Source organism: Mustelus asterias, chromosome 9 (assembly GCF_964213995.1).
Source record: "Mustelus asterias chromosome 9, sMusAst1.hap1.1, whole genome shotgun sequence".
NCBI lineage: Eukaryota > Metazoa > Chordata > Chondrichthyes > Carcharhiniformes > Triakidae > Mustelus > Mustelus asterias.
The window spans coordinates 117960122-117977026 of NC_135809.1; positions in this window are offsets into that span (position 1 = coordinate 117960122).

Below are 16905 nucleotides of genomic sequence, written 5' to 3' on the forward strand. Positions count from 1 at the left end.
TCCTGATCCCCCTTCCACCCCATATTCCTTGATCCCTTTGGCCCCAAGAGCTATATCTAATTCCTCCTTGAAATCACACAACGTTTTGGCCTCAATTACTTTCTGTGGGAGTGAATTCACCACTCTCTGGGTGAAGAAATTTCTCCTCACCTCAGTCCTAAAGGGTTTATCCCTTATCCTCAAACCATGACCCCTTAGTTCTGGACTTCCCCACCATCGGGAACTTTCTTTCTGGATCTACCCTGTCTAATCCTGTTAGAATTTTATAAGTTTGTATGAGATCCCTCTTACTCTTCTAAACTCCAGTGAATATAATCCAAACCGACTTAGTCTCTCCTCATATGACAGTCATGCCAACCCAGGAATCTGCCTGGTAAACTTTCACTGCATGCCCTCTATAGCAAGAACATCCTTCCTCAGATAAGGACACTAAAACTGCACACAATACTCCAGGTATTGCCTCACCAATGCCCTATACAATTGCAGTAAAACATCCCTATTCCTAAACTCAAATCCTTTCACTATGAAGGCCAACATACCATTTTACAAATGGTATGTTTACTGCCTGCCATACCTGCACCCTTTCTTTCAGTGACTGATGCGCGAGGATACCAAGATCTCATTGAGTATCCACCTCTCTCAACTTACACCCATTTAAATAATAATCTCCCTTCCTATTTTTGCTACCGAAGTGGATAACCTCATATTTATTCACATTATACTGCATCTGCCATGCATACGCCCACTCACTCAGCCTGTACAAATCACGCTGAAGCATCTCTGCATCCTCCTCACAGCTTTCCCTCCCACCCATCTTTGTGTCATCTGCAAATTTGGAGATAATATATTTAGTTCCCTCTTCCAAATCATTAATATATAATGTGAACAGTTGGGGTCCCAGCACAGATCCCTGCAGTATCCCACCAGTCACTGCCTGCCCGTTGGGAAAAAAAACATTTATTCCAACTCTTTGCTTCCTGTCTGCTAACCAGCTTTCTATCCATCTCAGGACACTGCCCTTTAACTTTACATAGCATTGTGCTATGTGAGACCCTGTTGAAAGACTTCTGAAAGTCTAAATAATCCAAATTCACTGGTTCTCCCTGGTCAACTCTTACATCGTCAAAGAATTCCAGTAGATTTGTCAAGCATGATTTCCTTTTTGTAAAACCATTCTAACTTTGTCTGATTGTACCACTGCTTTCCAAATTATGTGCTATGAAATCCTTGATAATGGAATCCAGCAACTTCCCCAGTACCAACATTAGGCTCACTGGTCTATAGTTCCCTATTTTCTTTCTATCACCCATTTTGAATAGCAGGCTTACAGTAGCTGCCCTCCAATCTGTAAGAACCATTCCAGAGTCTAAAGAACTTTGGAAAATGACCGCCAATGGATCAATTTACAGCCTTTTCTTATTTGTTCCTCAGACAGGATTTTTAAAATAATGTATTTTGGCTATCGGACAGCCAACGAGCCTGTCAGAGTGTATTCCTGTACAGCTACTGTACAGTCAAAATTATTTTAATGCTTCTCTTCGTGAGTTACAAAAGACCCCGACAATATTTAACAGAAATTGAATTTGACAACAGATTTTTGCAAACAAAAATATGCCTAACAGCCTCCTTCATAACACAGTTTTTTGTGAGCATGTGTCTACGATACAGAATCATGATGCACAATTGGCTCACAGCCCAGCTGTGTCTGTTTTTAGTCTAAGGCTAAGTAACTTCAGACTACCCAGGGAATGGCAGCAAGTTGAACAATAGGTGAGCAATGTCGCTAAATGGTCTCATTAGAGATAATTGTGAAGTGTCTGGATTCAAATTGGTTGATCCTATTGCTGCCTTTTAGATTTAGAGAGGTGCCAGGTAGAAAACAGCGTCTCGACAAAGACAACTTACATTTATATGTAGCATTTTTTTTAAATCCCAAGGCGTTTCACAGGGGCATTAAGCAAAACAAAATTTTACACTGAGCGACATAAGGAGATGTTAGGAAAAATGATCATAAAATCATTCAAAGAACTAGGTGTTAAGGAGCATCTTTAGGAGGAGAGGGAGGCTGGAGAGATTTCAGGAGAGATTGGCAGTGGTTAGGACCTCAGCAGCTGTAAGTGGTAGAGCAATGAAAATCAGAGGATTTTGCAGGAATCCTGAATTGAAGAAGAACAGAGATCTGGCAGGATTGAGGAGCTGAGGGAAGCGACAGGATTGGGGATAGTCAAAGCCATAGAGGAATTGGAAAACAAGGACAACAAATCTAGGCATTGATAGACTCAACACCAAGGTAGAATAGCAAGAACAGAGCTAACCAGTGAACAGACATCATAGAATCATACAGTGCAGAAGAGGCCCTTCGGTCCAACAGGTCCGCACTGTCACGCAAGAAACACCTGAACCCCCACCTAATCCCATTTACCAGCACTTGACCCATAGCCTTGAATGTTATGATGTGCCAAGTGCTTACCCGGGTACTTTTTAAAGGATGTGAGGCAACCTGCCTCTACCACCCTCCCAGGCAACCCCTTCCAGACTGTCACCACCCTCTGGGTAAAAAAGCTTTTCCTCATTGCAACTTAAGGAAGAACTTTGCTCGAGTTCAGGTTTACAGATTGTACAAATTGGAGACTGACAAGGAGATGCATTCAGATCCCTGTTCTTGGCTACACGACAGGTTTATCCTTAAGCAAGACCAGCTCGGCAACATTTAGGTTATTACACTGAGTGTAATTGGAACAAATTAAAGAAACATATCACTGTAATTTTTTAATTAACTCTCAAGTTATGGGTATCACTGACAAGACACAAGATACAACAATCATGAATTTGTCATTGCAGTCACATTGGCTGAAACCCGACCACTGGAATCGGGCCAGGCGAGGTTCCCAGAACGGAAATCTCCCTTGGCCTCAGGCGGGATTTTACAATCTCGCCCGAGCGAGGCCGTAAAATCCTGCCCGCTGTCTATCAATTAGCCCATAACAGACCCAGACACGAGGTGAGGAAAGCCCCGGAGGTGGATAGCTTTGGGAAGTAGAGATCCAAAGGATGCTACATTTAGAAGGCAGCAGATGCAGCAGAGCCTGCTGGACAGAATCAGATTGGAAATGTGCAGTGGAGGGGTAACAAATTCAGAATAGATATTGTGAGCCTGAAAGAAGTGTGTGTGTGTGTGTGTGTGTGTGTGTTGGTGGGGACAGGGGGAGAGAAAGGTTCTTTAGAATCTAACTATCAGAAGTCTAACAAGCTATCCATATCACTGCCTTTCCGATAAAGGACTTGTAAAACCAAATATCTCTCACAATGCAATCGCCACTTATATTAGTTTTTAATCTTGACACATTCTGCCTGAGCACAATGCAAAACTAATAGTACGAGGGCAACAAAGTACTTGCCTCATATCCCAGTGGCAAACAGACATGGTTTTAAAAAAACACAGAAATCATTATGAGATGAAATGCAAGCAATCTGATTAAAACAAAAAGAGCAAACAAAGCCCTGAGGTTCATTGCATTGAACTTTGGTTAAAGCACATTTGGAGACTGGAGTACTGGGTACAGTTCTGGTTTCCATATTACAAAAAGGATTGGGAGGCACTGGAGAAGGTGCAGAAATAAATCCGTAGAGATATCAGAACTGAGGAGATATACCTTTACAAGCCGGGGCTTTTTCTCTGGAAGAGAGAAGGCTGAGAGCTGTGAACCGACAGAAGTCTTTAATATGATAAAAGTTTTAATAGGGTAGATGTAGAGAAGATGTTTTCACTTTTGGGAAGTCCAGAACTAGGGATCATTTATATAAGATCGTCGTTAATAAATCCTTATCCTGAGAATGGTTAGAATGTGAAGTTTGTTACCACAGGGAGGTGATAGATGCATTTAAGAGGGAGATAGATAAGCACAAGAGGACGAAAGGAATAGAGGGATATGTTGAGATGAAGTAGGATGTGAGACGATTGTGCGTAACACAAAGACTGGCATAGGCCAGTTGGGCTACAGTCAGTTTCTGTACTGTAAATACTGTGTAATTTGCCATAGTGGAGAAAAGTTGACCTAACATGTAGAATTGCAAATCCCAGAATCATAACCACAACCACTGAACTTGGTTGAAAGAGAAAAACAATTTTAAAGAAATGAAATGTTGCTGCCTGTACATATGTTGCCTCAAGTGGGAAGGGATTGAACCAGTTTTTTCTGACGTTCCAAACCCTCATGTTGAATTATTTCTATTTGCCAGCAGGTGGTGCTATTGAGACCAAAGACACATTAACACTAAACACCCCATTACAAAGTAGATGAGAACCTCCCGAACTTCCTTCCCACCATTTGGATTTCATGCGATTTATATTTCATTTTGTTTCAACACATTAGCTTGGAAATTACCCTTCATCAAAGATATGCAGGTTAGGTTGATCGGTCATGCTAAATTGCCCCTTAGTGTCAGAAATGTATAGGTTAGGTGGATTAGCCATGGTTAATAGGTGGGGTTATGGGGATAGGGCAGGGGAGAGAGCCTTGGTAATATGCTCTGTCAGGGAGTCAGTGCATACTCAATGGGCCGAATGACCTTCTTTTGATTTGATTTATTACTGTCTCATGTATTAACATACAGTGAAAAGTATTGTTTCTTGTGCGCTATACAGACAAAGCATACCATTCATAGAGAAGGAAATGAGAGAGTGCAGAATGCAGTTAAGGCTAGGATGTAGAGAAAGATCAACTTAATGCAAGGTAAGTCCATTCAAAAGTCTGATGGCAGCAGGGAAGAAGCTGTTCTTGAGTCGGTTGGTACGTGACCTCAGATTTTTGTATCTTTTTCCCGAAGGAAGAAGGTGGAAGGGAGAATGTCCGGGGTGCGTGGGGTCCTTAGTTATGCAGCAGGAAGTGTAGACAGAATGAATGGATGGGAGGCTGGTTTGCGTGATGGATTGGGCTACATTCACAACCTTTTGCAGTTTCTTGCAGTCTTGGGCAGAGCAGGAACCATACCAAGCTGTGATACAACCAGAAAGAATGCTTTCTATGGTGCATCTGTAAAAGTTGGCGAGAGTCGTAGCTGACATGCCAAATTTCTTCTGCACTGTCAGGATTCTATGAATGGTGTCAGTCTGTCACCTACCATAGTAGAGGTGTCAATCTATTTAAAAGAAACAGATTAGTGACTGTGTTAAAACAGTTGGTTGATGAATGTTATATGAAAGCATTTTAATATCAACATCTGTATTCTCTGGGCCAATATAGTAAAGTTTACCTGGTGTAAATTGGTGAAATATAATCTGTGGTCAAGGCCACTGAAGGAGAGACCCTTCGCCGAGTAACAAAGAGGATCCTGACTCCAGATTAAAGAGTCTGTAATAACTCTACAGCTGCACAATGTGAAGGCAGCCTTAACTTTGCTCTATTGAAATATGCTTTGTCCATTGAACTGGCGATAAAAGAGAATTGCATTCAGGTAGCACCTCTCATGACTTCATGGTGTACGAGAGATCTTTACTATCAACAAAGCATTTTCCGACATGTAGTCACTGTTGTGATGTAGATAAAATGAGTACAATGAAACATCCCTTGGGCAGTTAATGATCAGCCACCGTTTGATGTTAGGCACATCCTGAGGCTGTGAAAGGAGCAATGTTAATACAAATGATTGTGTTGCTTAGCAATCTAAAATTTAAAATCTACACCATATTTTAACTAATTAAGCTAGTTAAAAGAACAGGTTTGAAGATTTGAATGGCTGCTCCTAGTGCTTCATTTCCTGAAAGGTCAAGCTAACCCTTTGCCCCCATGCCAAGAGCAGAAAAAGGCCACATTGTGGCCTACAGATACTTGAAACTAAGCATTCAATCCCAGAGTGGACAGCTACTCTTGATAAGAAGCCTCGCAAGTCAGAGAAAAACTTTAAGAGGAAGATATAAATGCCTTCCTCTTTGACCTTGACTCAAGCCCCAGGTGCTTTCTCTTGGAGTGGTAGGGTTTTGCTCTGAGTTACACCTCTTCAGAGGTACAGCCACATCTAATGCGCCAGTGGATGCCCTTCCTAAATATTTGCATGATTCCCAACCCCAGGATTCAGGATGAAGAATTTATCGTATTTGTGTCTTTTTGAAATGTATCAAATTGGCTGCCACATTTCTCTACATTACCATGAAGACGGCCATTTTTACAAAGTACTTCATTGGCTGTAGTGCACTCTGAAATGTCTTGAGGCTGTGAAAAGTGCTATGTAAATGTATGTTTTTTCGAATGCAGGATATGTGAACTAAGCCTTTCCCAATCCCTTCAGACACCTAAACCAACTGACCAGGCCTCTGGTTTCAGGTGAAAATTGTGCCTCAGTTCCAATGATAACAACAACCACTTACATTTATATAGTGCCTTTAATGTAATGAAACTTCCAAAGACACTTCACAAGAGCAATGTAAAACAGAAATTAGACCCTGAGCCACATAAGGCCATTTTAGGGTAGGTAGTCAAGAGCTTGGTCAAAAAGATGGATGTTAAGGGGCATCTTAAAGGAAGAAAGAAATTAAAGAGTCAGAAATGCTTAAAGAGGGAACTTTAGGTTTAGGGTCCAGGCATCTGAAGGCCCAGCCATCAATGTTTCAGTAATTAAAATCAGGGAAGTTCAAGCAGTCAGGATTTGATAAGCGTGGATATCTTGGAGGGAGGAGGTTGGAAAGGCAGGGAGGAGTCAGGCTGTGGAGGGAATTGAAACCAAGGGTGAGAATTTTAAAATTGAGGTGTTGTTTAACCAGGAGCTAGTGTAGGTCAGGACGCTGGGTGAGTCAGGACACAGACAGCAGAGTTTTGGATGACCTGAAGTTCCTTGTGATGCAGATCAATCCCCCCACCGTAAAGGGATACTTTATATTAATGGTGTGCCCTTACAATCCATACTTTCTGAAGCAGCTAATATTTTATTGCCAAAAGGATAGAATAACTCAGAGAAGCATGATGTTCTGCTATTCCTCTGGTATCTTCTGGTCTACAAGTTAAACAGGGGAACAGAACAACGCTCGACTTGCCTGATCATTGTGCTGCCTAATGTCCCATGTACTGATTTCCAGTGAGGTTTAGTTCTGCCAACATCCTCCCAACTTTAGGCTGGTGGTTCCTGCATCATGGGTCTTAATGAATTGATAGCGGCCTTGGGCAAATGTTTATACCTATTTTTGTGAGTGTAGGTGATGAGTGCATTGCAGAGATGATTTAAACTATCATACTGTGAATTAACTGGTGCTTGTTTTATGTTGCCCAATTACCTCCACGGTTCTGGGAGTAGAGTGCAGCTGTTCCTGGAGTAGGAGTGAGCTCCTGGAGTCATGTCGGAATCCAGCCCTGGACCCAGCTGCTTTTTTTTCTCATCCAGTGAGAGATGCCAGCTTCGAGTTGCCAATTCTCCAGGATTGTCCTGGAGCCTCCAGGAATTGAAGATTAATCTAAATGTGCAGCTGGGAGCAGCCCAGGAGAAAATTAAACTGTAAAGCATTAAAAATAATGGGGGTGATTCTTCCAGCCCGCTGCGCTGGCTCTCGCAACGCAACAGGCCGGGAGACATCAATGGAGGACATTCAGTGGGCTCCCCACTGGGCCCCCTCATCCTCCTCGTGTCTCCGAGATTTTTGGAGCAATCAGGTCCACGCCGGAAATCGGTGTGGAGCTGATTTAAATATTGAAATTAATATTTGCCTATCATTAGTCAGCCTGGGGCTGAAGTCTCCAGGTCCACTAGTAGCCCCCCCATCCCGGCCAGGGGTGGTTCTCTCCAGCGGGGTCTACAACAGCTCCCCACTAACGGGGAACAGGCGGCCGGCCCCGCTGAAGGGAACAGAGCCCATTGAGGCCCCCCCCAGGAGCTCGGGGGTAGGGTGGGGTGGTTGGGACTGCGGAGGGGGTCGAGACTGCTGAAGAGGAGGGTGACGGGGAAATTGGCGTTGCCTGGGGTTGAGGGGGGGGGGGGGGGGGAGGGGGGTGGCGGGGTGGACATTGGGGCCTGACCGGAGAGGGGGTTGGGGGAGGGAGGCAGTGCTGGGCAGTTAGAGAGAAAAGGTCATTTGATGAAACCTCTGGAATACACCCAACGTGATTTGGCAACCCTGTACCAGCAGAGAGGCAAAGTTGTAAGTATTTGGGGCTAATGGAGAGCAGTTAGATAATGGAGGAAAATCTACTGGGTTGACCCAGTCCAATCTCGGAAGAAGTAAAAAGGGGCTAACAATCCCTGTGGCTGACGACTGTCATTGATGTCCTGAAACAGCTTTGTGTCTCAGCTATCTTCACTTTCTTGATGAGAGTTGAGACGGAATAGTTTCTGTCATAAAGTTTACGGCCAGAATTCTCCGTGGGTTTTCTGCCAGTGGCGGGGGGGGGGGGGGGGGGGGATATGACATCAGTGGGAATTCCCATTGACAGCGGCGGGAGAATTCCAGGAGGCTGGAGAACCTCACCCTATATCTTCTCAACCCAAACTTGCAGTTACATCATTCCTTTCATGCCCTCAGGGTGTCTCAAAGCTCTTCCCAGTCTTGAAGTGTTTTAATGTCAAAAAAGCTGTGGTCAATTTGCGCACAGCAAGATCCCACAAACAGTACTGTGATGATGATCAGATCATCTGTTCCATTGATGCTAGTCAGAGAGGTTTACAGCATGGATACAGGCTCTTTGGCCCAACTTGTCCATGCCGCCAAATCTAGTCCCAATTGCCCATATCCCTCTTTACCCATCTTACCCATATAAGATGGGTAAGGAGGGATTAGTTGAGGGTCATTTGTTGGCCTGGACACTGAGGAGAACTCTCTACTCCTCTTTGGGGTAGTGGCAGTGAATCCTTATGTCTACCTGAGGGTGTGGATGAGGCCTTAATTTAACACCTCATTCAAAAGGCACGACTTCCAACAATGCAGCACTCCTTCGGTACTGCACTGGACTTTCAGCCTTGGCTATGTGCTCAAGCCACAGTGAGAAGTGAGATCTTTTCACAAGATTATTCAAGAAACATGGGTCACGATTACTCTCAGTTAATCCCAGCGACTATCCAAAATGTCACATTCAGTCCCTGTGAGAGAAATGGTCATCTTTAGTAACTGTCAGTCATATTCTTCACTGTGCTTTAATCTTCACCAAAAAACAGATCTGCAAATGAGGAAATGAGACCAGTAGAAAGCAGTAGCAGATTATTTAACTAATGTGTCCTAGCAAGTGTTACTCTGAGAGAAAGAAGAAAAAGACAATGCAAAAGCACAGTATCCTTTGACAGACTTCACATGTAGCCGGCTGCTCTGTTGCTTTGCCTGCAAGAGAAGGGAGCTGGCATTAGTGCAGCACAGGGGATAAAGGAGGAAACATTGATTATTCACTTGAGACTTGGAGAATGACAGAGTGTCTTGAGGATTCTCATGTTTATCTGTTGCCCTCACTTCACCATCAGCATAGCCGCACTCTTCCTCCTCCCGGCCAGTCTAGGGCTCTCTGCCCGAATTGCATGAGGGTTCTGAGCTCCGGCATTACGCTGGCTAGGCCGTGTTAACTAATGCTTGTTGTGGTTGAGTTTGTCCTGCAATGATACAGCGAGGGAGAGTGTAGGCAGGAATGTTGACATTTAAGATGGTGATGAGGTGTGGCAGGCGTGGGTCTTGAGTGGGAGTTGGAGTGTGAGGAGCATGACAGTGATTAGGGGGGAACATGGTGATTGGAGGAGGAGGGAGGAGGGCCTACTTACAGGTGTTGGCAAAGGCTGAAGTGGCTGGGTGAGAGATGAAGGTGGAGGTGGGAAGAGTGTGCGAGGGGGTCCAGAACAAGACTGCATGAGGCTGACTTACCTTGGCTGAGCGCAGAAGGTCATTCACCTTCATGCGGCACTGCTGCCCCGTCCTCTTCTGCAGCGAGCTTGCACTCACCAGGGCTGCCACTGCATCCCAGGTGGTGGTGGTGGTGATCTTGGTGGGAGGCCTTCTCCTGGGGCGGGGGTAGAGTGCATCCCACTTCTGCTGCATTCCATCAAGAAGTCTGGTCAGGGCTCCCTCTGAGAATGGTGGAGAAGGTGGTGAAGAAGGCATATGGCATGCTTGCCTTTATAGGACGGGGCATAGAGTATAAAAGTTGGGGTCTGATGTTGCAGATGTATAGAACGTTGGTTCGGCCGCATTTGGAATACCGTGCCCAGTTCTCATCGCCACACTGCCAGAAGGACGTGGAGGCTTTGGAGAGAGTACAGAGGAGGTTTACCAGGATGTTGCCTGGTATGGAGGGGCTTAGTTATGAGGAGAGATTGGGTAAACTGGGGTTGTTCTCCCTGGAAAGACGGAGGATGAGGGGAGACTTAATAGAGGTGTATAAAATTATGAAAGGCATAGATAGGTTTAACACAGATATCAGAAGGACATATTTTACACAGAGGGTGGTGGGAGCCTGGAATGCGCTGCCGGGCAAGGTGGTGGAGGCGGACACACTGGGAACGTTTAAGACTTATCTAGACAGCCATATGAACAGAGTGGGAATGGAGGGATACAAAAGAATGGTCTAGTTTGGACCAGGGAGCGGCACGGACTTGGAGGGCAGGCGGGCCTGTTCCTGTGCTGTATTGTTCTTTGTTCTTTGTTCTTTGAGAATCATGATGCGGGCTTCCTGGCTGCCATCTCTTTCAGTCCCTGTGGAACAACCAAGAGTCGCTGAGCAGAAACTGATAGCCAAGTTCCGCACACATGAGGACGGCCTAAACCGGGATCTTGGGTTCATGTCACACTATCGGTAACCCCCACAGCTTGCCTCCTGGATTTGCAGAATCTCACTGGCTGTCCTGTCTGGAGACAATACACATTTCTTTAACCTGTGCCTAATGCTCCCTCCACTCACATTGTCTGTATCTTTAAGACCTGGTTGGCTGTGAAGATTTGCATTCTAATCAGTATTCTGTAACTTGATTTTGTGTCTCTGTGCCTTGTTTGAGAGCAGATACCCACTCCATCTGACGAAGGAGCAGCGCTCCGAAAGCTAATGGCATTTGCTACCAAATAAACCTGTTGGATTTTAACCTGGTGTTGTTAAAACTCTTACTGTGTCTACCCCAGTCCAACGCCGGCATCTCCACATCATGAACAAGTGCTGGGCAGAGCTCGGGAGCCATTCATATGCAGCTCCCCAGTGATTGGCGCGATGAAGTTCAGAAGTGGCAGGTGAATCAGAGGGAGGCCGCTGTGGGCACAGAGCGATTCTTGTGGCCATAAAAACATTTGTCAATGAAGCTTAAGATTTGGTCAGAAATTGCACTGGGGTTGTTGGCACGATTCATTCCATTTCTTCCAGTGGAAACGACAGTTTGCCAAATTCTGATAAGATCGTCCTCGGTGTATTTCTCTCCAGAGAAACAAGTTGGTTTTCTCCCCAGATCTGATAGACTTTGTCAAAAAAAATACAGGTGGACATGTTTCATGTCGTCATGGTGAGGGGCAGGGCCTGAACAGGCTAAGAAAGCTCGAAGGGTGCCCCGATCAGAGGAAAAGAAGTAACCTACAACCCACCCCTCCACACGGGGCTCAGCGCCCCCCCCCCCCCCCCCGCAACTCCCCACTATCAGAACCAGCATCTCCCCCCCCAGGCCTCATGATCAGAGCTGGCATCTCTTCACCCCCAGGCTCCAGCGATCAGAGCTGGCATCTCTTCGCCCCCAGGTCCACCCACAATAAGAGCTGGCATTGGACGCCCTTCTCCCACTACCTTCCTCCCAAACAGTCAATGCTGTCCATTGGACCCATCCACACCCCCCAAACAGCCATCACCAGCTCCCATGTCCACTGCTCCCTCCCCACCATCATGAGGCTCCCACTAGGGTCCACCCTGGCACTGCCTCTGGCACAGGTTGGCACTGCCAGGTTGGCATGGTGCCAGCCTGACAGTGCCAACCTGTGCAAGAGGGAAATGCCAGGGAGCCATGTCCCTCACCCCCGGGGGGCAATACCCACATTTATAACCCGAGGGAGGGGGGGGGTGGAATCCCCATCACAGGTTCACTTCCGGGTGAACCTGTCGTAAACCTTGCCGACCTGATGTCCTATCAGTGAGGTTTGAAAATACGCCTCGGGGAGAATATATAGTGAGGAGGGTCTCTGATTATATTTAAATGGATTAAAATCAGGTTCACACCTATTGTGAGCATGAACCTGATTACATTGCCAGCCCAGGGCGGCGAAAAGCAGAGATTGTGATGTCGCCAGCGAGATTAATGACTTCCAGGTTTCGCTGGTTCCTGAGGCCCCGCTGCCATTCCCAAGGATGGAAAGCATGGGCTCAAGATCGCACCCCACCTCCCCAAGAATCTATGAAATATTGACTAGCCAATGTCTCCCACAATTCAAGAACATAAAACAAAGTTGAAAGCTTGTTGGTATCACTGTGGGTAATGCTACTATGGTCACCACTGGTGGGCAGATTAAGCCTACCAAGTTCAAACTCTCTGAATGGCAATTTTGATATATTTATGTATCAGTTTGCAACTAAAAGAATGACACACCAAGATTTCATTCTTTAAAAACTTTACTGTAACAAATGACAGAAAAACACATGGTCTAAAGAGTGTTTTCTTTTCGTAGGCAAATTATACCTTACGTTACAGAAAAGAGATTTCCCATTTAACTTTTAGCACAACTGAAAATTTCCCACTATGGTTGTACATTACACTATCCCTGAAATGGACACTTCAACCTCCAGAACCAGTCTAAAGTTATTCTCAGCTCTGAAGACTTGCTTCCTTTTTTTATTTTTCAATGCAAGTAATTTTTTATTCCGAAGCTGATGTTCACTGTGATGGCCCCAGGCTAGGTGAATCTTCCAGCCTCCTTTAAATCATTGTGAACTTGATCTTTTCAATGTGGACATGAACTCCCTCTGCATGGTGAACAATATAGTCAGCACTTTCTCTGCTGGCTGGCTGCCTCTAAGTATTGCTCTCTGCCTCTGATATGTCTGCAGAACACAACCAAAGAAAACTGCTGTCAGTCTGTGATATTCGTGAATTTGTAGGGAAGCCTGTAACCTAACCTCAAAAAAGAGGCTTCCTCTGACCGCTTCCCTGTGGCAATGTAAAACATATTAGTCTTGTATCTAGGTAGAAATGCGAATGAACTACCTTTGATTTCAACTCCTTTTCCTTACAAGCAAATGGATAGTTTATAGAACAACTGTCTATAGCCCAAATACCTTTCTGAGACTTTCAGAGACTCCTAGTCTACTCATGGTATATTCAAGACTGCTGTTATTGTCTCCAAGCATAAATATCTTGTACACTTTGTCCCAGTGAAACAACCTATGTTCTGCTTTGATCTCTAACAATCAAACCACCCAGGCTTACTATCAGGTGAACTGCATAATAGGTCACATCATTTACACTAAATTTAAGATTACAGTCCCAAAAATAATAATATTATAAACTGCATAATTGTAACAACACTAGTTTAATATTCATGCTGCCTAAGACCAGGCTCAGTAAGAAGTTTAACAACACCAGGTTAAAGTCCATCAGGTTTACCCCAGTCCAACGCCGGCATCTCCACATCATAAGACCAGGCTGTACAGGGTAGATACTTAAATAAGTGATTGGTACAAAATGTCGGGTGTGGCTCACTGGGTAACACTCTTGCCTTTTTGTCAGAAGATCAAAGTCAAAAATTTCTGGCCCTTCCCACCAGCAGGATCTCCCAGTCTCACCGATGGCAAGCCCTGGTGGCACTTTCTCCAGCGGCAGAGGGTGCGGGCTACACAAAACCCCGTAAACATTGCCGGGACTGGTAGATCCCACTGCTGGCCAATGGTGGGCCACCTCCGCCACTGAAAAACATGCTGTAGTGGGTGGGGATGAGAGGCACTTCTCCAAGGACTTGAGTAGAAAGTGCAGGCTGTAGCTCCCAGCCTGGTAAGAGGGAGCTGCCACCTCTTTTGGATGAGATGTTAAATCGAGGCCCCATCCGCCCTCTCAGGGGGGAGGCGGTGGCCTAGTGATATTATTGCGAGACTATTAATCCAGGAACCCAGCTAATGTTCTGGGTACCTGGGTTTGAATCCCACCATGGCAGACGGTGGAATTTGAATTCAATAAAAAAATCTGAAATTAAGAATCTACTGATGACCATGAAACCATGGTCGATTGTCGGGAAAACCCATCTGGTTCACCAATGTCCTTTAGGGAAGGAAATCTGCCGTCCTTACCTGATCTGGCCTACATGTGACTCCAGAGCCACAGCAATGTGGTTGACTCTCAACAGCCCTCGAGCAACTAGGGTGGACAATTAATGCCGGCCAGCCAGAGATGCCCATGTCCCATGAATGAATTAAAAAAATGTAAAATATTCCACAGAACAATCTCAATGAGCAGGTGAGTTCTCCCCAATGTCCTGGCCAATATTTATCCTCAACCAACATTGCTATAAAATAATCTAGTCTGATCGCACTGGTTCTGCCCACCTTTCTTCACCAGTCTTGATCATGTCTGGTTGGATAAGAAGTGTACAATGTTTTCTGAAATACTGCAGGGACAGGAGGCAATAGTCAATGCTGGAAGTAATATCATTAGTTGAAAATTTTCTTTCTTGTGAATAATTCTCTATCAGTTGTGTTCTTCTTAAACAATAATGAGGCACTTTTGTTATTATCCTATGTTTAGTTACACTGGTGCAAACTCATTGTTTTCCTTTAATTACAGGAGGAAACAGGGAGAAGGTGTTTTCAGTCCGGTTGAGAGCAGATAGACTTATCCCAACAACAGCAGACAGATTAAAGTGACGGGGCAGCTGTAGAGCTGCCACCGCCACCATCTGCTGGGGAACCTGGCACAGCAGCCTTTTAGTCTGCCTGGGTAGATCATACTTCGGAGCAGTGTGATAGTGCGCCATCACTGCTCATCTTCGTCTCTTCATTCAACAAGCATGCTCTCGATACAGAGGCTGGTGGGGGTCGAGGAAAGGGAACATCTTTAAAAGCTGACCTGTGTGGGACCCTCCTCGGTATTTGTAGGAGTCAAATCTATTTATTGCTTACCTGGACAATAGTCAGACAATAGTGCTCAGCACGGCTGCCTCACAGTGCCAGGGACCCGGGTTCAACTCCAGCCTTGGGTGACTGTCTGTGTGGGGTTTGCATATTCTCCCCATGTCGGCGTGGATTTCCTCCGGGTGTTCCGGTTTCCTCCCACAGTCCAAAGATGTGCGGGTTAGGTGCATTTGCCATATGGGTTAGGTTGATTGGCCATGAAAAATTGATCCTTATTGTCAGGGGGATTAGAAGCATAAATACTGCGATTACGGGGATAGGTGCTAGAATGGATTCTTGTTGGGGCAGGTCCAATGGGCTGAATGGCCTCCCTCTGCACTGTAGGGATTCTATCCTGGGAACTAAACTGGCACTAGCCACAATTGCCATATTAGATCAAACCACAGCAAGAGCATTAGCTACTCAGAGAAAGAAAGGTTTGCATCTATAGACCCTTTCCACAAATTTAGGATGTTCTAAAACATGATAAAACCAATAAAGTATTTTTTGAGTATAGTCACTGTTCTAGCGTAGGAAACCGAGGTGTCAATTTGCACACAGCAAGTTCCCACAAACAGCAATGTAATAATACAATAATCTGTTTTTTGTGATGTTGGTCGAAGAATAAGTATTGGCCGGGACAGCAGTGAGAACTTCCCCGTTCTCCTTCGAAACAGTGGCTTGAGATCTTTTAAGTTCGTCTGAGAGACCTCAGTTTAGTGTTATATTCAAACAACGCTACACCCACACTACAGTGGTGTAGGGTAGTCAGCCTGGATTACGTATTCAAATCAAGTCAGAGGTGAGTGCGATAGGGAACTGTGTGAGGTAATGATGCATTGGTATATTGGTCAGTCCACAACATCGACAGAAATGTTTTACATTATATTTATAATAATAAACAAGGAGTCAGTTGGGTTTGAAGAGGTTGATTGGATGAGGAATGCACTGGGATGTGACAAAGATTCCAGCAAGGCTCTGAACTACATTATGATGCCATCATTCACAAAGTCAAGTCAAGACATGAGTAAGAGTTAATGAAGGCAAAATGATTTGATTTTCCTGTTACAAATGAGCCAAGAGATAGGTAGCAGATGTTGCAAGGTAACTGTTGCAATAAAGGTTCGTTAGTTAGGTGACAATAAGCTCACTTTGGATTCTGACCCGTGTGGTTTGTAATTCCACTCATAAATGGGTATAAAGTTTAATATACATTGGTTACTGAAATATTGGGTTTATTTAGCAGTCTTACAACATTACATTAAGTGTCGAGAAATTAACACAACCAGTTTATATCTTTACACAAAGTCTTGTTTAAATTGATCAAACATACAGGGCAGAATTTTCCCAGTAACATTAAGATGGACCTCAAGATTGGGGAGAAGGGGATGGGGGGAAGCTGAGAAATATAGTTCCCCTTGGGCAGGCCAGAATACGGACTGACCGCCTGCTACGAAGAGGCCGGCAGCCATTTTAAACTAGGAAGGCCCCAATTAAGGTGAAGTTTGTAGGCTCTCTGGCACCTTGCTGATGATAGAGTGGCCTCTTGCTACAGGAGGCTGTCAGCTCAAAGGAGGCTCCAATGCTCTATTGATGGGGCTGCAGGAAGGAACATCTGCCCCTCAGCCCCAACACTCCCTCCCGGAATGATTTTCTCCTCGGTTCTGCAGAGCTAGTTGCCTTCTCCTCCCTTCTAAAATGTTTAATTATTTTTACTCCTCCAAAGGCACCTCCCATTTTGAGGCACCCTCATATTCTCAGACTTGCCTCAGCAGAGCCCACCTCTCTGGGTGAGGATGGTAAGGGCAGAGGTAGCTCATTCGGAGGCTAGTTCTGGGAGAATGACTCCATTTGGTCTCAAGGTTGGGGTCCCGAAGCTCGCATAACT